This window comes from Mesocricetus auratus, unplaced genomic scaffold, assembly GCF_017639785.1.
Source record: "Mesocricetus auratus isolate SY011 unplaced genomic scaffold, BCM_Maur_2.0 Super-Scaffold_100004, whole genome shotgun sequence".
Classification (NCBI taxonomy): Eukaryota; Metazoa; Chordata; class Mammalia; order Rodentia; family Cricetidae; genus Mesocricetus; species Mesocricetus auratus.
Genome location: NW_024429189.1, coordinates 18,196,580 through 18,221,771, shown reverse-complemented (window position 1 = coordinate 18,221,771; position 25,192 = coordinate 18,196,580).

Genomic DNA, 25,192 nt, shown 5'->3' with positions numbered 1-25,192 from the left:
CCTCACCGTTTCACTACATTTGGGGGCAGAATAGAAAGTAGCTGTGGTATCAGTGCACACTAATCAAGTGAACAAATTATGGCCACTACTACCCCTGATCTTACTTTATTAGACAAGAGGATATCTATTGGCTTGATTATATTACTCTGTTTTCTATTGGTTGTAGAGTTGAACATATTTCTAACAATTCAGAATCAAAGGCAAAAATTACAAATATGTATGTACATAATTTTACATGTGCTGACTCCACCCTTTTCTCAGACTATTCTGTCTGTCAATCTGGACTGCCTTTCACTTGACTTAGAGTAGCTGAGCCAGACAAGATTCCTGTGTAACTAGTTCCGACATCAAGAACTTATTATTTGAAAGGCAATGCAGCAGGCATACAATTCTCAAGGTTCAGTCCCTTGCTCTGAAAGCTTTGATTTTAAGACAAAGGAGACAATTTTACTAAATTCTTTGACATAATCTATACTAGGATCTTGATGTCACAGTTTTGATAGTGTGGAATCTGGTGTTCAAGAGGGAGAGATCAGAGATAGGGAAGCCAGGTGAGAAGTGACTACTATCATTTAGTCTGGAGTAGTGACCACAGCATAGTCCAGATCAGGAGATGGCATTGCTAGGTGTCTGAATATGGAATGAAAGGAGCATGTCTGCATTTTCAAGGACATTTGACTTCTTGCTGGAACAATTGGCTTTTCAGCTGCTTTCTTCTATTTTGATGATCTTGCTTGCTGAAATCACCTGTTCTTAAATCAAATATCTAAAAGCAAGAACACGAACAACCTGATTAAACTCCTGTGGAGTACTCAGTGGATAAAGGGTGGCTTAGTGGCTCCCAGAACTGGCTGTGCTACTTAAGAATGAGAATTTGTTCCTTGGCAAGCTACTGAACACCTCTGTGAAGACAATCCATTGTCTATAACATGGGGATAAAATGAGTACTTGTTTTATAATGCTTCTAAGGTGACTGTAATGGTATTCATGCAGTTGTGATTAGTACATGCTCAATAAATGTCAGCTGTTGTGTGTACAGTACTGGAAACTGGGAATGCAAAGGGAAAGGCAAAGAATAATGGGATTATAGACTGTCATTTAGGAGTTTCACAGTCTTGGAATATGGATATGAAGTGGACAATCAAATTTACTGATGTTTCCTGAGAAAAGGGACAGAATTACGACAGCTCTAAGTGAAGCAACTCCAGCATGCAGTATCTGATTCTGTGTGATTCATGGTAGGTTTTCTGTGTGATGATTTTAATGCTTGTACACACATATGATCCTGCCCAGGGAACTCCTCTCTAGCAATATGAAGCAAGGTTCACTTAAACTAGGTTGAGAAAACTGAGTTCAGCTTAGGTGGCACTACTTGAGGAGACTATGGAAATGTAAGGACAGTGAGGCCAAGATGGCTTATGTTTAGGGCTGATATTCATTTTCACTTTATTTTTTATAGAGGCAGCACTACTTTTTCATTGCCCAACAATACTGGTAATTTTATATAGATTCATTGTTAATGTCAGTCCTATGTAACATATATGTCCATACACGAATTTGTTATTTTTTTGAGTTTTCTGAGATTGGACTACATCACGGCACCTACGTAAACATGTAAACTTCCTACTGCACTAGTTCAACAAAATAAGATTTAGCTACCAAAGCACCCTCTGTTATGCCCTTCTCACTACATGATACTGTTTAGAGGGATGCTTCAGCTTCAAGCATACATGGTATTCCAAAAAGAATTTAAAGTTTGTTTCCTTCTGATGATGGAGGTTGTCAGCTTGAAGCATCAGAAACACCAATCTTTGGGCCTCAGCATTTTCATTTGAGCAAAAGCTCTGCAGCCAGGTTCACAAATTGCTGACTCAAATGCATAGCATCTTTGACTATTCAGATAGCCAGACTGGAATTCCTTCTTTGTGTTTCTTTCATCTGCTGCAAGTATGCTTGTATCACAGAGACATCCTGTTGTTTCCCTATGAAGAGGGGTGGATGGGCCTGTGAAAGTTACACTCTTCTTGGAACAACCTCCATTTGTGCTTATTCATTCTGAAGTGGAGGGGTGAAGATGAGGAAGCAGAAGATGACTAATTACCCCTTTAGAGATGTAACTGTAGAACTTCATTACTTCTGTCTCCAAAGTATGAAGGTGAGCTTCTTTGTTTGTTAGTTTTTTAAATATGGACTCTGTTTTTTGCTGTTTTTTTCTATTTTTTAATTTAAATCAGAAGCAAGATTGTTTTACATGTCAGTCCCAGTTCCCTCTCCCTCCCCTCCTCCTGCTGTAACCCCCAATGGGCCCCCTATCCCATCTCCTTTATGCTCCTCAAGGAGGGTGAGGCCTTCCATATGGGATCTTCAAAGTCTGTCATATCCTTTGGAACTGGGTTGGCACTCTCCTACTTCATGCCTAAAATCCATATGTAAGTGAGTATATACCATGTTTGTCTTTTTGTGACCGAGTTACCTCACTCAGGATGGTTTCTCCTAGTGATATCCATTTGCCTGCAAATTTCGAGATTCCATTTTTTTTCTGCTGAATAGTATTCCATTGTGTAAATGCACCCCATTTTCTCTATACATTTTTTAGTTGAGGGGCATCTCGGTTGCTTCCAGGTTTTGGCTATTACAAATAATGCTGCTGCTATGAACATAGTCGAACAGATGTTCTTGTTGCATGAATGTGCATTGGGTATACACCTAAGAGTGGAATTGCTGGATCTTGTGGTAGACTGGTTCCCATTTTCCTGAGGAACTGACCTAATAATTTCCAAAGTGGCTATATGAGTTGGCACTCCCACCAGCAACGGAGGAGGGTTCTCCTTCCTCCACATCACCTCCAGCATAAACTGTCATTGATGATTTTGATTTTAGCAATTCTGACAGTAGTAAGATGGTATCTCAGAGTTGTTTTGATTTGTATTTCCATGATGGCTAAGGATGTTGAACACTTTCTTAAGTGACTATCAGTCATTTTAGACTTCTCTATTGAGAATTCTCTATTTAGTTCTGTATCCCACTTTTTAATTGAATTATTTGGTGTTTTGGAGACTAGCTTCTTGAGTTCTTTGAAAATTTTGGAGATCAGCTCTCTGTTAGATGTGGGGTTTGTGAATATCTTTTCCCATTCTGTGGGCTGCCTTTTTGTCTTGTTGACTGTCTCCTTTGCCTTACAGAAGCTTCTTAGTTTCAGGAGGTCCCATTTATTAATTGTTGATATCAGTGTCTGTGCTACTGGTGTTATGTTCAGGAAGCAGTCTCCTGTACCAATTTGTTCTAGGGTGCTTCCCATTTTCTCTTCTAAGAGTTTCAGTGTGGCTGGATTTATGTTGAGGTCTTTGATCCATTTGGACTTAAGTTTTGTGCATGGCAATACACATGGATTTATCTGCAATCTTCTACATGCCAGCATCCAGTTATACCAGCACCATTTGTTGAAGATGTTTTCTTTTTTCCATTGTATAATTTTAGCTTCTTTGTCAAAGATAAGGTGTTAGTAAGTAGGTGTGTGGGTCAATATCAGGGTTTTCAATTTGACTCCATTGGTCTGTCTATTTTTGTGCCAATACCAAGCTGTTTTCAGGACTACAGCTCTATAATAGAGCTTGAAGTCAGGGATGGTGATGCCTCCAAAAGTTCCTTTATTGTACAGGGTTGTTCTGGCTATCCTGGGTCTTTTGTTTTTCTATATACAGTTGATTATTGTTCTCTCAAGGTCTGTGAAGAATTGTGCCGGTATTTTGATGGTGATTACATTGAATCTGTTAGATTCAGAACAGATGGAAATGTTGATGGGGAACTGAGAAAAGCATTGTCAAGAGCATATCCCAGGAATTATGTTGTAATGAAGTGAAAACCAATCCTTGAAATCAGCTCTTGTTTTCAAAAACATTTGCTTGTCATTTAGAAGAAGATTTGTACTTGCCTTTTTAATCGGGTGGCAAATAAGTTGCCAATAGGAATTTCTGACAAAAAAAACATTAAGTAGAATTTTAGCAGTACAGTGTCTTGCTTATTTGTATGAATCACAAACATGTTAGTGTTAATTCAGTTGGTAGTAAAATTGTTTAAATACAAAATAAAAACAACAACAACAAAAACCAAGGTAGGTGTTTTCTCCATTTGTGTGTGTGTGTGTGTGTGTAATAGGGGAAAATAGAACTGTGAAACTTTATAAATGATCAGAATGTCACAATAATTTTGTAATTAAAATTTACCATTTGGTATGTTTGAAATGCCTATAAATGCCTAAGTATGTTTAAGAAAGAAAGAAAGGAGGGAAAAAAAATAAGAGAGAAGGAGATTAGCTTGGTTGGTAAATGCCACGTAAGTATGAAGACTGAGTTCAGATCCCCAGCATCCACAGAAGGTCTGGAGTGGAAATGCACACCTCTAATCCTAATGTTGCAGAGGCGGAGATAGGAGGGAGGGTCTCTTTTGGCTGGTTGGCCAGACAGTCCAGGCTCAATAAAGACATATGTATACATATATAATGCATACATACACCCGCGCGCGCACGCACGCGCACACACACACCAAAAACAAAACAAAGCAAAACAAATGGAGTTGGCGCCTGGAAGGTCAGAGTGTGAAGGTTGCAGAAGCAACGTGGGTGTTCCTGGTGTGGGGATCACAGCTGAGCACACGCCCCCAGCCTGAGATGGTGGTTGTAACAGGGTACGAGTCCTCATCTCCTTATTTAAATGTGGATCCACACTATCTCGTTCAGGATACTGATGAGTTTATCTTCCCAGCTGAAGCTAATAAAACCTGAGACAGATTTGAGCTAGTTTTTTTTTTTTCATCATTGGAAGATGAAGCATGACAGGGACTGCGTTTGGGGCAATGAATTGTCTTCAGCTAGGATTGAAGGAAACTCAGAGCATGGACCGATCCAAACCAAGAAACATATAGATTTTGAATATGGTGACTAGGCAAGGGTCACTTAGGGCTAATACTCTAGGTTCCCTGACTTTGCTCTATCATGCATTTAGTGTTGTCACTGAGAAGACACGGGGTGTAGAAGATGACCTCAGCACAGTAACAGCTGGAACCACGACAGCTGGACCATGAGAGGTCCTCGAGCAATAGTGTGTAGTGGACTTCCAGGACTGATACTCGCTAGTCTATGCACCGTCGTGTAACTGGGAGCACATGGAAGGTTCCCTGCTCTAATAGTTATCCGGGCCAATGACTAAGTCAATCTGTAGTTGCTTTCAACATTGTACCTACAATTAGTTTGAGCAGTTGGAAACTCTGCTGTGCTGTGAGGAAGATCATGGATGGTTAGTCTGGACTATACTGCTTGCCCTTAAAGAGTGGAAGCCAAGCCCTTGGTGGCTCACTGAGTATGTATTCTCTTCACCTTTGGCGACGATCTTGACCTGTTTTCTCTCCAATTTCCAAACTGGAAACCACTCGTTCTCCAAATTCAGGCCATACTTAGTTTCAACATTTTTATCACCATGTTCATTCATTTAAAAAAAACTAATATTGCCATGCATTTCAAATAAAGGTGAAATTAGAAAAAAATGAAATGACGAATAAGTGAGGAAGACACTTAACATTGAGGTATTTGTGTCCATCTATCTACACATGTATACACACACACACACACATACACACACACACACCTATAGGCACACACACACCTATAGACACACATACATACACACCTATAGACACATGCACACACATACACACTTATAGACACCCCCCCAAGAAACTGCTTCTTTATCTTGGTGCTGTATAATGGATTTGCTTAAATTATTTTTATTTATACATTTTTATTTGATAATGAGCATTGATCATCTATCATCTATCTATCCTTTCAGAGCCAGAGAGTGAATGCTGCTAGATCTTGTCTTATCCTTCTTTATTTGAATTGACCTCATCCATAATCAAAATTTGTGATAATGGTACTCAGCCTAATGTGTCTACTTAAATGCATTTGTATCTAAGTTTGTAGTGAAAAGGGAGAAATGAATGACTAATTTCCTTGATTTTCAGAAATCACTGGAATTAGAAGACATTTCTATCATTGTGCTCATATCCATGGCCAGTTTTATGATTAAACCCATAGCTCTCCAGGTGCTGTGCTCCATTTCAATATGCATTATTTGAGTGATTGGGTTTCCCATAATTCACATAATAAAATATTTTATGATAGAGTAAAGACGACTTCTCAATTGCTGGGTGTTAAATGGTATGAGAACATTTGAATGGAAGTGAAATTTTTTCTTTTGTTTTCAAGGCTCATGAACAAAGATGCAAGTTTTTGATAACAGTATCAAAGGGCATTTGAGTGTCAAAAGTGTAAGAGGTACTATGTAAGTGTCTTCCAAATGAATCAACAAGACATGGCCTCCAAGTAGGTGAGGCTCATAATATAAACATAAAACCTATTTATTCAGCTTTTGCTCAAAAGTGGCCAGGTCCTGCTAGAACCTTCTAAAGGATTGGATCACCATATTATTTGCAGAGAAACAAATGGTTTCTATGCCAAATTGAGCCATTAGTTTTCTGCTCTACCAGTTTACTACTAGGCTGAAAGTTGCCCTTTAAGCCATATTTATTATCATTCTTTTATTAAATGTTCATAAATCAGAAAATGATTCTCTTTAAAGGATGACATTTTATCTTCTATAGTTCACCAACATCTGTGTAATTGTTTTGTAGATATAGACAACTATGATATGGCTTCCATGTCCCAATACTAAAGTATTTGATAAATTACACTCTTTTTGAAGTTTCATTATTCAAATAAGTTTTGAAAACTTTTTCTCTTAATTAATGGTATTTTATTGGATGTCATTAGAGTTTACCTTGTGTACATATGATTTTATCATTTGGAGAATTTGAGAAAATTTTCTGCTTTACCTACCTACTTCTGGTATTAACCCAGTAGATAAATGTCCCAAAATTATAAACATTGAGTTGCAGTTATGTCCAGTATCTGTAACTGATATGTAGTTTTGAAAATTGGGTTAAGTTTGAACACTGTGATTCACTGCTTGTTAAAATTTGAGAAAATTCAAGAATGTCAATGACCACAAGGGTTGTCCTAGGTAGATCTATGAGAATGAGGTAACCTTTAATGATACCCTGACAGTTATAGGATGACATAATAAGAATCATTTTAAAAACAGAAGTGAAAAATATTCAGAAAAAGGTTTAAAAGGATACATCAGTATCTGTTTAATAAGAAAAGACCACATATAGTCACTATATTAAAAATATCTAGCAATTTACAGGCCTATAATATACATACTTACATAATATATATGTGTACATATATGTTTGTGCATTGTGTGTATAAATGTATGTTTGAAACTGTCAGAAATGTGGAAATACAAAAATAAAATTTATTATAAACCTGGTCACAGAAAAAAACTATATAATGTAAATATGATATTCTCTGTAGACCAGGCTGGCCTTGAACTCATAGAGATTCTCCTAACTCTGCCTCCCAAGTACTGGAGTTAAAGGCATGTGCCACCACTGCCCAGCCTTGATATTCTCAAGTATGCTAAGTAGTGAGTTCAGATTAGCTGAGGATAGAGATAGGCTGACACATGTTGGAGAGATTCCATGGAGTGGGGCATGTAAGAGACATGAGTGACTAGTGGCTTTAGATAGGCATGCAGAGAGGAAAAGAACCTGTATTCCAAAGAGAAGGACAAGGCAAAGGCAGAAAAGGTTTTTCTATAGCATGCTTCATGAGATGAAATGTGGGCATAACAGTTGATTATTCATGTGGGCAGAGCCTGAATGCTTCAGTGCACTTGTTACAGTATTGCCACAGAACAAGTAATACGTGTCTACTTAGAGGCATTTAAAATAAATATGCTTCGCATAATCCACTTTTCACTTACATTTTTATGTCCCTGAATATCATGTATAATCTGTGAACACTGCAACAGCTGTAAAAAGCAGTGGTAGAGTGAGGTGATTAGTGTCTATTACATGCCTGCATGTACTGTGGACACACACACACACACACACACACACACACACACACACACACACACACACTAAAGCATGCCTCTTGGTTAATGACTCACTGACTTGTTCTCTCTTAACTCTATTTGCTTAGATATAAATGAGGATAAAAATATCCCACTACAGCAACTATGTACCTGCCTATTTACCCACAGCCAATTGACGAGAAGATTCTCGAGGGGAGAGTCTTCATTGTGCTTAGCATGTAGAATGAACTAGTGGTTAATTTCATGCTGCTATAACAAAATACCATAGGCTGTATGGCTTTTACAACATATATTTATTTCTTGCAGGATGAGAAATCTAAGGTCAGGGTTCCTTCATGGTAGAGATGTGGTAATGGTCCTCTTCCTGACTTACCAGTCTGCTTTCTCACTGTGTACTCAGAGTAGAGAAAGGAGTCCTTGGCGTCTCCTCTTTTTATAATGGCACTAACCTCATACTGTAAGTCCCATATTTATGATTGCTTATAAACCTGATTATTCCCCCTAAAGCTCTAGTTTTTTGTGTCATTGGCAGTTTTAAGAGATAAATGAGGGGACACACAAAAATTCAGTCCATAATAGAATTAAGCAAGTATTTCTGCTACAGAAACTTGAAAAGATTATTTTTATGATCAAATGAATTGCATAACAAATAAAAATATTTATAGACAGAATAATGTATAAATGAGGGAATAATCTTTTATTGCTGTATTTCTTTGTCACTTCTATGCTGGGAAACCACTAATTTCTGGTCTGAGTAGAGAGTCATTCCTATTGTAAATTCAGGCCCCCAACTCAGGCAAGGTTGTTGCAGTACAGACGTTTCCCAAGGACCATGAAACCCATTTCCTTTTTATTCATCACAAACAACTGAACTTTCTCCTTCTTAATTTTCAGATAGGAAAGACTATTTTACTGAATTCTAGCTGTCATTACACGGTAGACATGCTATGCGGGCATAGCCTCTAAGATCCCTAGGCATTGTCCTGAAAGTTGGCAAGATTCTTCATATGACTTGAGATGGCTGATCTCAGTTAAGGTAAGTCAGTCCAGTTGGATTTGGAATTGATCAAGAGACAAGCATCTGGGAGGGTCTACAGGGTCACTTTAAAGAAAGATTTGACAGAAGGAAGACTTCTCTAGGATAGGCACAGCTTCCAGCAGCGACAGTCCAGATTTAAAGATATGTGAGGGAGGAGCAGTTGCTGTCTTTCACCTGTTGGCATTTGCTTCTTGCTGGGAAATGCATCGCTGACACTGGAACCTAGTATTGGGCAGCCTTCCCATGTAGACCAGCAGCTTTCCAGGAGTTCTCCCGGCATCCAGTGTCAGATTGGTACCACTGAACCACCCGGCTGAGAAGTTACCAGCGTCTGAGTCAGGATGCAGATATCCATTGTTGAAATACATACCCAGGCTAACATCCTCTAGAGAACCCTGGATAATATATCCTTGTGCCCTTTTGCTGACTCAATGACATCTGTAGACATTGAAGCTGTGTTAGGAAGTCCCCCTTGAGGGCCAGTGGTAACCGAATGTTCCCCATTAAGAGAATCCATCAACAGTATATTGTCTGGCAGTCTAGATGCTGTCAGTCAGAGGACAACAATGTAAACAGGGTGGTTCTTTCTGAAGGTTATGATCTGTTCCTGGTCCTACTTCTGTCTTCCCTGTATCTTCATGCCATTTTCCCCTCTTTGTATGTGTATTTTCAAATTTCCTGGAGTTACAAAGACACTGGTTATTTTGAATTAAGGCTCACCCTAATGATTATGTTTGAAGTTTACCTCTGTGACTGTCACATTCCTTTTGTTCTATTATGGAAAGAGGCAGACAGAAAGATATGTGATGATCACATGGCAGATGTGGCAGAGGCATTTTGAAGGGCCCTCACATCTGCTTTCTTTTCCAATAGCCTCTCTTACTGAGTTCTGACCAAGTATAATATGGGTAGGATGGTAAAAACCTCCTCTGTTCCTGACCTCTGAAAAGGTTCCTAGATTTTCTAGGTACCTCTTTCCCTGTCCTTTGGATGGGTGATTCCAGGGTGTTCTTCATTCTGTTACTGAAAGGCAGAGATTTGGTCATGGAGTGCAGGACTCAGAGTCAACCTTCTCATTGACCTTTACTCTCCATACCACCCTCACTGAACTGGGACACAAATAAGAAACATCTGATGCTGTGTTGAGTCCCTGAGATTTGAGGCTCATGACCGTGTTATGGATGCAAGCACTGCTGCCATTGTCCTTTTATTATGTTCCGTGTTAATCCTCATGTCTTCTCTGAAGGTCTCTTTAGCAGGCATTGCTGTCATTGGGTCATTGTATTCTGTCTGTTAGTGTGGGTGGTTCTCTTGTCCCACCAGGTCCTGCCTTCCTGCTTCAGCCCCAAACAAACACAAGGATGCTATATTAGTATTAAACTATTAGCTGATGACTAGGGCTTCTTATTGGCTATCTCTGTCTTAGTTATTAACCCATCTCTATGAATCTATGTATTTCCATGTGATCTTGGCTTATTGGAGAATGCCTGGACCTGTTACTTCTTTGGTAGTCTACATGGCAACTTTTTCTGCCTACCTTTCCCAGAAGTCTCCTCATCTCTTACTCCCGCCTATTATCTTCCTGTATCATTGGCCAAATGGTGTTTTATTCATCAACAAATAAGAGAAACATATATACAGATGGACATCCCCCATCAGTCTGTGGTTAGTCCTTCTCATGTCTCCCATGACGGCCTCTTTAGTGGGTATTGCTGACATAGTATACCCTCACATTTAAGGCCCCAAATCGATACCAATCTTCCCACCTACTTTTATGTATTCTAATTCCTTGATAAGTGGTCTGGTATAACCATTTTAATTGGTACCTCTATGTATCTTTCCAATTTTCATCCACCTCTTGGATTTCAGAACCAAATTTCTACTTAGCCACTAAGTATAACACCATAATCAAGTTGAATTTGATTTATAAGCAAGAAATACATTGCAGCAGTTGTTGTCTTTGCGTGAAAATCTGTGCCCTCTCCTCTGGGTAATAGGATAATCTGGAATCTTGAGATTACCCCGCTTCCTGAGATTTGGAAGGCATTTTCAACCTTTTCTGCCATGCAGCCTTTCATCTCCACTTTGCATTTAACACCGTTGTCACTTGTGTTCTTTCCTGATATTCTTTATCAGTTAGGACCTTGTCACCTCATTTCTGGTGCATTTGTGGCTTCATCTCACTCTAAGTTCATTCTAATCAATTTTATCTGTTGATGGTTTCAGAATTTCATTTTAAAGTTGTGGCTGTAGCACAGCACCTCCCATCTAAGAAGTTGTGATCTCATTTCATTATCTACAAAATAAGCCCACATTTAAAAACTTCTTACTTAGCGATCTTTATTCATTAGCTCAGCCCACAACCTTGACCCTTTCATGTACATTCCAGTTACATTAGTCTCTTAGAAAATACTTTATTTATTTATTTATTTATTTATTTATTTATTTATTGTGTGTGGTGGAAAGGTAGCAAATATGTGGACATCAGAGGACAACTTGTAGGAGCCGGTCTTCTTCTTCTACCACATGGTGTCTCAAGATTTAACTCAGTTCATCAGGCTTGGCAGCAAGTGCTAACTGCTCAGCCATCTCACTGGCTTGAATCTTGGTTGTTTCTACGTTGCCACTTCTACTTTAACAACCTCCATTACCCTATAGGTTACCACTAAAGATTCTTAAGTAGAGACACTTATGGATTATCTACCTCATAGTCACTAGGGAACTTTAAATAGGTTCTATTTTTAGGCTCCACTCTAAAAGGCATTGTGGTCTTCTTAATGTAGTTCACGTTGATGATGTCATAAGAAGGGGAATAAAGAAACATGTAGGAGCTTTAACGACAATATGAACTCCTGGGGAGATTTCAGGGTCGACTGAATCATAGTCTACATGGATAGAATTTTTCTAAACATTTCTATATGCATCAGGGTAGTGGATAGGCAAGCTGAGAGGATAAAGAATAGAATACAGCAAATTAGCTTCTCATTATCTGTGGAAGATTGGTTCCAGGTCACTGCGGCTATGTAAATCTGTGGATGACCAGTTCTTATTGCTCATATAAAGTGGCACCAATTTTACACATTGCTACAAAATCCTCTAAAATGTTTCCAATCATTTCTACATTACTTATAATACAATGTGACACAATATATATGCCAAATACATACTTGTTGTACTATAGTGTTTAGGCTATGCTAACAAGGGAAAAAGTCTATATATGACCAGTACAATTCAATTTGTTTCTAACACAGTTTCAATCTATAACTGATGGAAATCCTATAGATGTAGAGGGCAGACTATATTTAATATGAGTTCTGAATAATTTTGCCAAGATAAAGAAAAGGGCAATACTGTTGTGAAACTACCAAAGACAATTTTTGAGTTCACATATTTATAAAAATCTAAATGCATTAGGATTTGGAGTTGGGGAAATCAAAGTTTTTTTTAATTATATGGAAATTCACCATTGGAAAGTATATGAAGAAAGACAAGTTGACTTTCTTATCATTGTTAGAATACACCTTACACTCGAATTACATTATCATAAATGTCACATCCAGCAATAAAGAGCATATGTGCTCAGGAGTCTGCCCCTCTTAACAGACAAGAGACAAAGCATGCTGGCAAGTGATTAAAGCAAGAAAACACACAGAGATGGGATGACAAAGGCATCTGTGTCCAACTGGCTGTATGTTCCAACTGCCCATCCTGACAAGTGGGACAGTCAGAGACAAAAGATCCATTAAGAACAGCATTTTCTCTGGCCTAGACCTTATGTTTCTGCCTTGGATGAAAAGAACTGAAACAACGATCCAATAGCTCATAATAACAAATGAACAAATGGAGGAAAAATGATTGTGACTTCATGATTCTCCGTTTTGACCTTAGAAAAACGAATAGGACAATCACACTCATTTTGCTTTTGTCCCTAGCTGCAGCAATTGGCAAACCATTGAATGCTTACTGTAAGTCATTTATGGTAAGATGCAGCCACTGTAGGAATGACACATTTTGAGATATGAGCAAATGTTTGGATCTAAGTGGTCTTTGGTGATTTAAAAAAAACTTTAGCTAGGAAGATTATCATTTTAAGGAATTCCATATCTTGGAAAGGGTTAACAGCATAGTGTTTTGCAACCAGATCTGGTCTGTTTTTCAAGCTGTGCTGTATTTAGTGATATATTTAGTTCTGCAGATGTCTTGAGTCTGTCATTGGAATTGGACTTTCCCATCAAAACCAGACACTGCTCCTCAAGAAGCCAGAATGGAAGGAAGGCTCAGTCCTGCATGGTTGAACCATTGTCATTTTGTTTTCCACTCTAAATGACAATACAAAAGATATGGTACAGTTACTCTTTTTTTGTGTCTCTGGCCCAACAGCCATCTAAACATTCACTGTGCAATGCAGTTTATAGGGTCTACATTTGGGTTTGTCTTGAATAGGCAAATTTTGGGGGAATTGTTTAATTCATTCTCAAAGTTTTAAAAAGGTGCAGGAATGAAATTTGAAAACACTGACAGGGATTTATTTATATTCTCTCCAGAGCAGAGTTGCAAATAGAGTGGGGGAAGGGAATGTAAAATCTAAAAGAAGTATTTAAGGTTCTAGTAGCTCAAGATTCTATAATGAGACTTCAGTCAAGATATGGGAACTCAAGACCTGAGGAACTCAGGTTTGTATGATAGCTTGGAATGAATGCAATCAGAGATTTATCTTTAAAATAAATCAGGGACTGGGTTTTCAAATGCTTCAGGGATCATTGAGTAAAGGAGCCAAGCATGTGTCTCATCTGACTGAATAGATGAAAAACATCATTCTGGGTTTCTATTGCTATTGTGTTATTTTGTCCAATTCTCCCACCCAAGGTGTGATTTACATAACAAAGTTAGAAAAAATTCCAGGCCTAATTATCACTTTCAAAATAGGATCTGGAAATCAGCCATTAGTGACTGAAGATTACAGATTGTTTTTTCAAAAAGCAAATCTTGAGTTCAGCTCAGAAGTTACCCTTAAAACTGTATTGTATTGTTTTCCCACAACCAAATCAAATGTCTTTTTGGCATCAAAGAAAGCAGCTCCCGAGCTAATTCATAACTCAAATGCTGTCACTTCAGGCGACACTAAAGCTGTAACTTTTTAAAGTCAGAAAGATAAAGGACAGTTGTGTCTGTATTGTTTCTAATGACAAGTTACCCATGTGGTTTTCTTCATAGTTTTTTTCCATTTTGTAAAGACCAAGACAGTAATTGAAAACCAAAAATTTCTTCTTTCTCTTCTATCTATGGTCTATCAGAGAGACAGAAGGCATGAGTAAAAAACAAGGTCTCTGGGCCTAACTACCCGAAGTTGCAGTCTTGATTGTGTGTTCCCCAACTGTGAAAGAGGTACAGGATGACATACCTCCCTGATTAGAAAAGGAAGATTTGTTATAATCATAGCAATAATAACAAGTGTGTGCATGCCTGTCTGTGTATCTATGTCTGTGTATACCAGAGGACAACATTGGGTTCATCCCCAGGAACACGATTTACCTTATTTCAGACATTGACCTGAAGCTTGTCAAATAGGGCAGATTGACTGACTAACAAGGCTCAGGATCCTCCTGTCTCTGATGCTCCAGTACTTGTACAAGTGAACTCTAGAATAATAGGCATTTTTACATGCCTTCTGGCTAGTGCAACAGCTGCTCTACCAACTGAGCCCAAAACTCTGAATGTCTTTCACACTAAAACGACACTCCATGTAATCTCATGGGATGTTTGTCAGTCAAAATGTAGGTGCACTAAAATGCATTACAGTTATCTTTAGGTTGCATGCGTGTGCACGTGTGTGGGTGTGTGTGTGTGTTATGTCTCACTGTGCATATGCAAATATTCCAAAATCTGACCAAGCTTGTAACAGGAAGCATTTCAGATAAGGGATATGGTCTTTCCCTCCCCCCTCCCTTCCTCCCTCCCTCCCTCCCTCCTTGCCTCTCTCTCCCTCCTTGCTTCCCTCTCTCCCTCCCTCCCTCCCTCCATCCCTCCCTCCTTCCTTGCTTCCTCTCTCCTTCCCTCCATCCCTCCCTTTCTTTCTTCCCTCACCTCTTCCTTCTTTTCTCTTTCCTCCTCCTTCTGCTTACCTCCCTGCTTTCTTTCTTTGGGAAGGTCTCATACAGTCTAAGCTGACTTCCCATTCTCTGTGTCTCTGAGAATGACCTTGAACTTCTGATCTTCCTACTTCTATTGTTCAAGCATCTAAGTGCTGGCATTGCAGTCCTGTGCCGCTACATCCAGGCAAATAAGAAAACCTTAATATGGAATATAAATTTTCCCATAAGGCTTTTTGAGAGGATTAAATGAGTCAATACTGTCAAAGTGCTTAGTTCAGTTTCTATAAATAGAAAGCCCACTAAGTATTTATCATATCCCTAACATGCTTTCTTCATTGAACATTCACTTAGTAAGATTCATATTCTATGTATAAAAGTATATTTACTAATTATTCTTGGTCATATATATATATATATATATATATATATATATATATGAAACAAGTAGAAAAAATTTAAGTGTAAATGTCCTGGAAATAAATACAAATATGTTTTCATTGTGGTTAATGATTTAAGCATTTGTTCAAAGACATAGAAAAAACATCCTATTCTGCAGACATTTAGATGTTTTGGGTCAATTTTATTTTCACTGGAAGCCAGTGACAATCTATAATGATCTGTGAATATGAAATAAAATTGTATGGCTCTTGGGGCCTCTCTTCTATAGACTGTAGTTAGCCTCTTTGATTAAAAAATCTCTCCTTTCTGGACTCACCAGAAGTACTAAAAACCTGAAACTGACTATAATTGTGAGTTTTGGTTTTGTCAGACAGCCCCAAGAAGTTCCTATTCAAGAAAAGAATGAATCAAACTCCATTGCTCATATTTCAAAAATTTGCCAAACTCTTCTTGCATAGAGGTACTGTGTAAGAAATCAGGAGTAACAAGGAAAATGTAGAATTCTGTTTTAAAAGATCTCAAGGACTGCCAGCAACAAGTGATCATGAGAGATTTATCCAAGTGTGCTAGCATATACCTACACTGCCATATTTAGGAGATGAAATGGAAGATGCTTAGCTGAGGAACAGGCTATGCTCCATAGTTTGAGCCTGGTCTGGGCTATGTAATGAAATTGTCTGTCTGTCTGTCTGTCTGTCTGTCTGTCCTTTTCCCTCTCCCTCCCCCACACACTCTATTCAATGATGATTACTATACTTCTTGCTTTTATTATTATTTTTACCCCTCATAGAAAGTCTTCTACATAAATACTTATTTCTATGCCCATTTTGAAGATGGGGAAAGATCAAGGTCTCATTAATTAAGGAATTTGTGTTTGGGGCATAGAAAATGTGATGGACTAAAGAGAATTGGATCTCTATAATGCTTATGGCATACTGAGCATCAATTCATGATATACATGCATATAAAGCATTTAATCCAAATAATATCCCTCAGATGTGTGTAGTTAGCGTTAGGTAATCAAGAAGAAATGTAATGAGCAAAGAGGTGAGAGGGATTCCTCACACGTTGCCCAATTTTCGGGTGTTGACTAAAGAATGGTAAACTGTGTTTTTCTGGTTTCAAACCCCAAATTTTCCCCACCACACGTAGTTTGGAAATGGTGAGGGAGGAAAGAGAAGGGGAGACCACAGGACCATGGTGTGTCTTGTCGGTGGCTGGCAGTCACCCACAAGATTTCAGGGAAGACTAATAAATTTGTGTTTCAGAAAGAGAACTCGGCTGCGCTGCAGGAGAATGGCTTTACCTTATTTTTATTTAGTAATCACATTGACTACAGATCACGCCAGAACTTATTTATACCCCCTTTGTATTTACCCTGTGATATTGTCATCTTAATTCAGCTATAGGTGATCTTCTCAAATAAGTGTGGTAATAGATGCATCCCTATGAAGCACAATAGCATAATAAGTTAGAACATGTGTTGATTTGATGAAATTATCAATGCTGTATTGTTTATTTGGCAGGATATTGCACTGATTAAGAGGTAGGATTCTAAGCAGGAAGAATCCTGCCGTGCTACTTGCTAGCTCTTAAGCACTTTGCTCAAGGTCATTTAACTAAATACATAATTGGAACATGGTGAGACATTTGCTACAATAGAGCAGCATTCACAGAAAATGCAACAGAACTAATTCTACCTGAATACTTACATTACAGAGCATGAATGAATCATGCGCATCATTGCCTTTAATAAAAACATGGCAGACCTTATGTAACTAGCTTTGCATATATACTCTTGCTGTCAGTGGGAGTATTGCATACCCACAAGGTGGGTATTATTTCCAAGGTTAACCTTTTTGTTCATTATCTTCATTAGGCTACTAATAGTATATATCTCTTAGGGCTGTTATGAGGAATAAATGAGTTAATTCATTACAATCTACTTAGCATATAGTGAGTTCTCCATCAAAATGCTACCCAGTCAAGCTAATATCTGCTGAATCAAGAACAATTCAAAAGAAAAGCATAAGGCCTTTGAAACAAGACTATAAGACATTAGAGGACCATACTCACATAAGAAAAAAATAAATTCCGTAGAGAGAAACAGAATCATTTTTCTAACTTGTTTATTAGATTAAAGTACATCAAGCTGACTAGCTGCAAGATTGTGCTGTGTATCTATGACCACCAGTACAGAAATAGCATCAGCTTTTAGATTTAAGCATCCTTGATAATTTATTGAAAAAAAACTTATAAAAATGAATACTTTAAGCAATTATATGCTCACTGATTAAACCACAGCAAGTAAAGTTTAATGAAAGAAAATCAGCTTAACTCTTAAGTATACTAATCTAATGGAATGTGAGTCAGAAAATGCTAAATTTAAATTCTGTGAAATTGAAAAAAAGAGGAGATAAAATTGCATGTAAATATCAATTGGGTAGCATTTTGATTTCTTAACCCACTTTATATAAGTAAATAATATTCATTTGCATTTAGAGAATATTAGATGAAAATGCAACCTTATCCAGGAAAATTTAAAGAAAACTAGTCTGTAGAGAACAAAAGGGACAAAGGTGAGTAGTCAAACTTTCAAAGACAATGTGTTAATTAAGTAGCAGAATATTCAAATCCTGGAGAGGTGGGATGGACCCACAAGAAAAGGCACTTGCCACCATGTCTAATGACCTGAACTCCCCAGAAGGAGAGAACTGTCTCCTGAAAGTTGTTCTCTGACCTCTACACATGGATTACAGAATATGTAAAGATACACACACACACACACACACACACACACACACACACACACACTAATTAAATGCAATAGAAGGTTTGGAGTCTTCTCTTGTAAGCATTAAAAAGTGTCTGTGACAAACCCAGGTGGCTGCTCTATGCTGTCTTTCTTTGCTGGATATTACCCAATGAGGACTTTTATTTTTAAGTTGGCCTTCTATTCTCTGTTAAGTGCTTATAGGTCATGGATGCCAAGTCAGTCATCCTTTACTCTTCTGAACATCCCATAGCTGTTTTACAAATGATGTACAGTAGCTTAAATTTCTTTATTGAGTTGGATGGCTTCTCAAATAGGAAGTTTCATGGATGAATTCAAACTGTACTTTCTAACTATAGACAATCTGGATTATTTTTTCTATTTCCAATGTCTGGTTCTATGGCTAGATTTCTATCCTGCTTTTGTGGTTAGGTCTATTTCTCAAACATCCACTAGCTGTCATTTTGGTGGTGATCAACCCCAATAATTTTGGAACCAAATTTTTGTTTATAAATTATATAGTATTAGATAGTACTAAAAACTAAGAAGCAAAAGAGAGTCCAACAGATCCATTAATGAAGGAATTTGTAGGTAGCATTTAGATGAAGTCCTAAAGGGAATGTTACAATAGGGCAGAAGAGAGGTTTAGGTTCTGCTACTTCTCCGAAGAAGAAGGTAGGAACTCTAGAAAATGGCTAGTTTCTCTAGAAATTTTCCCTGGTGGACCTGCTGTGGATAACTCCCCTAGTTTCAAGTATCTGTCTAAGGAAACCCTATACCACTTTGTGACATCTGTTTTTCTTCCATCTTTCTAGATTTTCCTCTATTCATTTAGGAATACACATATTCATAGTTAAGAAAAAGACTTTCTAGATGATGCTACTTAAGAAACAGGCACCTTTTGCAGGATACTGTCTCTATATTACATTTTCCATGATAACCTTTTCTCCTCAATGATTCTTGTCTACTTTTCCATGACATATTTCCTCCTCAATGCTTACCAACATTACCACAAAAGTTTTTCCCACTGATCACCTAGTCGCTGAATAGACAAAAAAAGCTCTACAACATTGGTGACTTGAACTCTTACATTCCCTTCTGCATATGTACTTGCTTAGAATAAGTTCTTTGTGCTTAGTGATCATCAGTGAGTATTTAAGTAATGAGGATGCTGATGACAGTGAGTGTCTTTGTCTCTTCTGCCCCCACACAAAATATCCTGAAAGTACCAGTCCCACATGCATACGTCTCCAAGGCTGAGTCTAGCCATGCAATCTAACCATGCTCTTTTTGTACACAGCAGACAGAGGGGCACCTATGACTGTTCCTTCAGCAAGTGCTTCTTCCTTTGTTACCTTGACCCTCTTGGTACAATCACTTGAAGATTCCGGCAGCTGCTTTAATTGGTTTCAGTCAAAGGCATCACTTTACTTGGTAAGTCTCTTTTTGTGCGGGCTTCCCTGGGACTTTTTCTACTGTCTTCATCAATGTTTTCTTCCTTATAATATTTGACATTTTTCACATCATTGCTCTCACTCCTTTTCAGAACCTGTCAGCTGCTTCTCTGATTCTGGTTTGAGAAGCAAGCAAACCTCCACACTAATAACCATCTTATTCAAAACATAGCCCTGGATCCCATAAACATCCCCTTCTGACATACATGGAAAATTTGAAAATAAGATGCCCAAACCTGCCAGGGCCACTGGAAGTTCCTTGCACACTAGTGGATTTGTGTGTGGAGCACTGTTGAAGGCTTCCTTTTTTCATATGTCACTCCATTTCTGTCTCTGAACTTCCATTGTAATCCTTATGTTTAAAACCATTCCTGTTGTGTGCTGCATCTGTGGGCCTGATCCTTTGGGCCACCTTGTGCAGGAGTAGGACCTTTGGACAGTTACATGTTACTTCTGCTCATCTTCTCCTAGCTGTTTCTATTCTTAAACTTGGGGAGGTTTAAACCAAAAGGTTGTGATTATATTCCTTTCACTCACTGTTGAGGGTCCCTGTGTCATCAGCCTGGACTGAATAGGAAGGGAACAATGAGAAGTTAGACACTTTGACCCATGGGTACTAGAGTGCTGAATCTGCTGAAGACAGAAACACAACCAATCATAAGATTTAGACAAATAGTCTTTAGACTATGCTACTTACTACAATTGTGTCTTCACTGTCCTAAACCAGCCTCTAGTCTCCAAGAAATCAGACCTCCTCCAGTCAGACATAAGTCATGGGATCATCTCCCTTAAGAATATACTTGTTGTATAAGAAGCTGTGCATTTGTTTTTCTTTCTGAACAGGGCAGCACTGGACTCTCCTTACAGATAAGGGGGCTGGGAAAGTCAAGGGTCATCTTTTGTCTTTGGAATGAGATGCTTTTCATAGCTATCTTCTCCCAGTATAAGCTACCAATCTTGGAGCATACAGCATCTATTTGCCATCAAGAGCATCCTTGTGGAGCAAGAAGGCATTCTATATCACCCACTGTAACAGCAACTTCTGGCCAGGTAAAAGCAGGATGGAGGTGACAAAGAGATTGCTCACATTCCATCTGCCTACTTGGAAGTCATGCTGTCTTCAGGGCTGTGATGTCAGTATCTTGTCATCTCTGCACATAACAAACTTGGTCTCTCTCACATCTACTAATTTAAAATCTTTAAATGTCTGCGAGCAAACATTTATGGGGTACCTACTAGACAGAAACTGTTGGGAGGGAGATGGGAGCTCTAAAGATTATAATGAGTAAGACATGCTTGTTGTTCCCCCAAAACCTTACTGTTTGTGGGGTGAGGCAGGGAACAGAAATTATACCAAAGGTTATAAAGAAAAGAGATGTGACAGGAGTTCAGCATGATAAAGATGGAGGATGCTGGCATTATGTCTCTGATTTGAGAATTAGTGTAACAGTACATGCAGCTTGTATTTCTTTTGCAAAAGAAAGAATAAAAATTCTGTGATCTTTTTTTATAAGACTATTAAACTAAACTACTTCCAACAACTTAGACAAATTTGGTTATTCATGAGAATAACACCTTTTCTAAAAGAAATAAAGTTAATTTTCTACTCTTCTGCAAAGGGGGTCATTAATTATACATTTTAGATTTCATCAATTTCAGTGAGATGAGACTAACATTTTAACTAGATGTCAAGTAAGACATAAGACACTAAGTTAAATACACTGGATGACAATAAGTGGTTATTAAAAACATAACTTGTGTTTCTCTCATGACTTTCTCACTTGGGTGCCTGTTCAGAAGCCTGACCTTAGGTAGACAAGTTGATGTTCAGAAACACTGTGAGTTTTAAACAAAAGCTTCTGAATCATCCAGGCATTTCCAGATTAAGGACAGATGGATAGATTTTTTTCTGTTCACTTTTTTTTAAGCAAAGAAAACCCAAACCTAACAAAATCAGTATTTTCCATCTTCCTGAAGAAGGACCAGCACACTTACTTTTCTCCCATTGGAACTTGTCTTAAGTCACTTTAGTGCATGTGATCCTGTGTCTTGACGGTTCTCGCCACCAGCAAATAGTGGGAAATGAAGGAAGAAAAAGTTAAGAGCTTTAGTTGTTTTGGCATGCATGGCGTGTTTCCCCAGGTTGCCATTCTGTGCTCATCCTGTACTGTCCTGTGTTTGGACAGCTCCCTCTGAGGCAAAGCTGGAGGAGCCGCACAGAGCTCTCCCTGATGCTCCATGGGTAGCTGCAGCCAGCTTTCTCCTTTCACACCATCTTCTGTTCGCTTGGCCCAGATTCACAATTGGAGAAACTTTTCTTCCTCAAATTCTTTTCTCTTAAGAAATCTAATGAAAAATATTAACCCATTTGAATTGCTTGTATAAAACCAGACGATCATGGGAGACATCCACTTTTCAAGGAAGATCTAAGTTCATGATTTTTCTGGACTATAGGTTTGGGATACAGAAGTTCTTTAAATCCTTTGAACTTATATATGCATGTATATATAAGACGTATCTATCTTACACATCTATATTGAATATACATATATGACTATATATGATATATACATACAAAGATACACACAAATATGCATACATACATAATATGCACATATACATACACACACACAGAAGAAATGAGCTTTGAGTAGTTCAAGACTCTGCATCGCAAAAGACGGATGCAGGTGGGTCACAGCTGTCTGCTCTGCTTTCTTCTCTTACTGTCTTTCACGTACATTCAGTAGAGGGAAAGGCCCACAAGATGTGTGTGTATGAGACCATCATAAAAGTCAAGATAGGAAACTAAACATCTTTGAGCTAGGTTCACCAAGAAGATGCAGATAATTTATAACCATTTCCCTACTTCTTTTTGTGTGCTAAGAAGAGAACCCAGAGCCTCATAATACAGGTAAGCACTCTTCCACAGAGCTATGTCCCACCTATTTCCCTATATGCCCACATCTCATTTTTTATTTGCTTTGCCTCTGTTGGATTTTGCATTCTTCAAAGATAAAACTACTATGTTCCACTTTCTGTTTCTCTGTCTGGAATCTAGCCCTCTACATGTCATGACCATGTGATAGATAATTGTCATCAGACTGACCTTTTCCCCTCCTCTGGCAGATTGAAATTGGCCCTTGTTCTATTTTGCTTTTGTTTTTATGTTTCCCTGCCCTTCGTGTTCTATGAAAAATTGGTGACCTTAATCTTCAGTGTGGCACAGAAGGAAAAGAGAGGGCTACAGTTGACACAAATTTGAAATAGCAAGGAAATGGGTCACACAGATGGATAGCAACAATGTGGAGACGTCATGAGTAAAAGAAGCCTGTGCTCTGGACACCTAAGTGTCACTTATTCTTCTGCATTTGATTTTTTCCTGAGTGCTTTTGAAAGACCCCAAACAAGAAGCCAGTCATTTAAAAAATGCATAGTTACAGCTTTGCCCTCTCTTTTCAATGTTATATACAGACATTAAACACAAGATTTCTATTAAATGTGCCTGAAACTGAGAAGATAAATTCCCAGGGTATGAAGGGGCAAGAAAAGGCCTTTTGTGTTTTTTAAGAAGTAGCAGCAATTACAATTTTGTAGATTTTGGAAAGCTTCCCTTTTCTCCCTTTTCATTCTGTCATCATTTTTGCTTTATTAGAAAACAAGAACCCATCTGTTTTTTATATGAAAAGAAAATGTTTTTTAGTTGTATTTATATGCAAGCCAATAATTTTGAGCAACATGGCTTGTCTGAGGAAATACATAAATGATTTCAGGAGAGTATAAGTGGCATCTACCATTCACTTTTTGCTTTTGCACTTTGCGGGGAGTGTCGTAGACTCCTTCTTGATTTCCCTATTGCAATTAATTTTTAATAAGATTATTCCTGAGGAAAAAGGTGGTAGACAGAGAAGAACCATTGTGTGAAAAAGGAAGTGTATACTAGACCTAGCGGCCTCTTTGATTGTGACTTATCTCTCAGAAGGGCAAGTGAATAAACCCAGAATTTTAATAACATTGCCATTTTCTTACAATAAAAGACTGTCCAGACATGATAACTTTTAGTTAGCTCAGAAAAAAAACCTATTGGCTTTTTAATTTTGTGCAAAATTTTCTCGCATGATTATATTGTAATGTGGAATTTGAACATATAACCCCAGCACACAAAATACTGAATATGCTACTGACTCACACTGGTTAAATGCTTTAGTTAAATGTTTTATTGGATGATTCTATTAAATATTCTACCTTTATAATTTATTTCTAGTCCACATAGTTGCTCATATAACAAAGCTATAACTTTCAAAATACATCCAGTTGTGATAAAATTTGAGGATTATGTATGAATTTTATTTTGTTCTCCTTGATACAAAGAAAACTATAAAAACAAACTTCATAAGGAAAAACTAAGATGCTGATTGAGACTATTTTTGCTATTTGAACTATAGGCCACCTCAAATTAATTGGCAAATAGTAATATGCAAGAAACCTATTTGTGATAACCTAGCACCAAATTATAACTTAGGAAGCACTCCCTGTTCTTTTGCATGTGAGGCTCTGGGGACAGTGCTTTTCTTTGTAGATGTTATGATTCCTAAGACCAAAAGGAGAACATGGCACCTGAGGTCCACGTGAGGCCTCTGGGCTATCATCCTCTGTTAGCAGCTGTTCCAGTGACTTACAGATGTCTTCAATGGATTGTTGAGGTATATTTCTGGGAATGAGTAAGGGTGGTGTTGGTTTCGATTAAGGAAATCATGGAAGCCTTTGAGCTTTCACTAAAGACAAGTGAGAGAATCACATCACTAGAGTTGAGCAAATTGATGGGATACTAGAAGAGGAGAGGATCCAGACTGGTATGCATGAGATGGAGGAAGAAAATGGAACGAGACATGGAAGAAAACACAATATGAGTTTAATACTTTCCCCTAGTTTATTACCTGGTTATCTTAAAGGGTTTTTTTTAAACCTGTAATTGGTATTCAGAAACAGAAAATGGACACACAAGGCAGTAAGTCCAGTTGAAAACTTCTCTTTTAGCAATATTAACATAGTTTGGAAACCCAAGACAATATAGAGGTACTGGTGAGACCAGCATGTAGTTTAGAAATATATTTGTTCATTGTTTTATTTAGGATTAACTGTTATGTATGAATATTAGATTTGCAACTTCAAATATAGCCATAGTTAAATCCCTAGTCACACTGAAGGCTACTATTTAACCTTTTTAAAAAACAAATTAACATGCAGATACCTTTTCTTCAAAACACACTGTAAATGAAGTGACCAACGGATCAGAATCCTGTGCTGTGAAAGTTTGTCTGCTTCCCATACCAGGGAGTCATTTTACCAGCATCTGAGAAGTTCAAACAGAAGCTGCTCACTAGCTAGCACAGTAAAGGCCACAATTTTAAAAAGACCCATAGAAGAGGAGAAGCACAGACAAA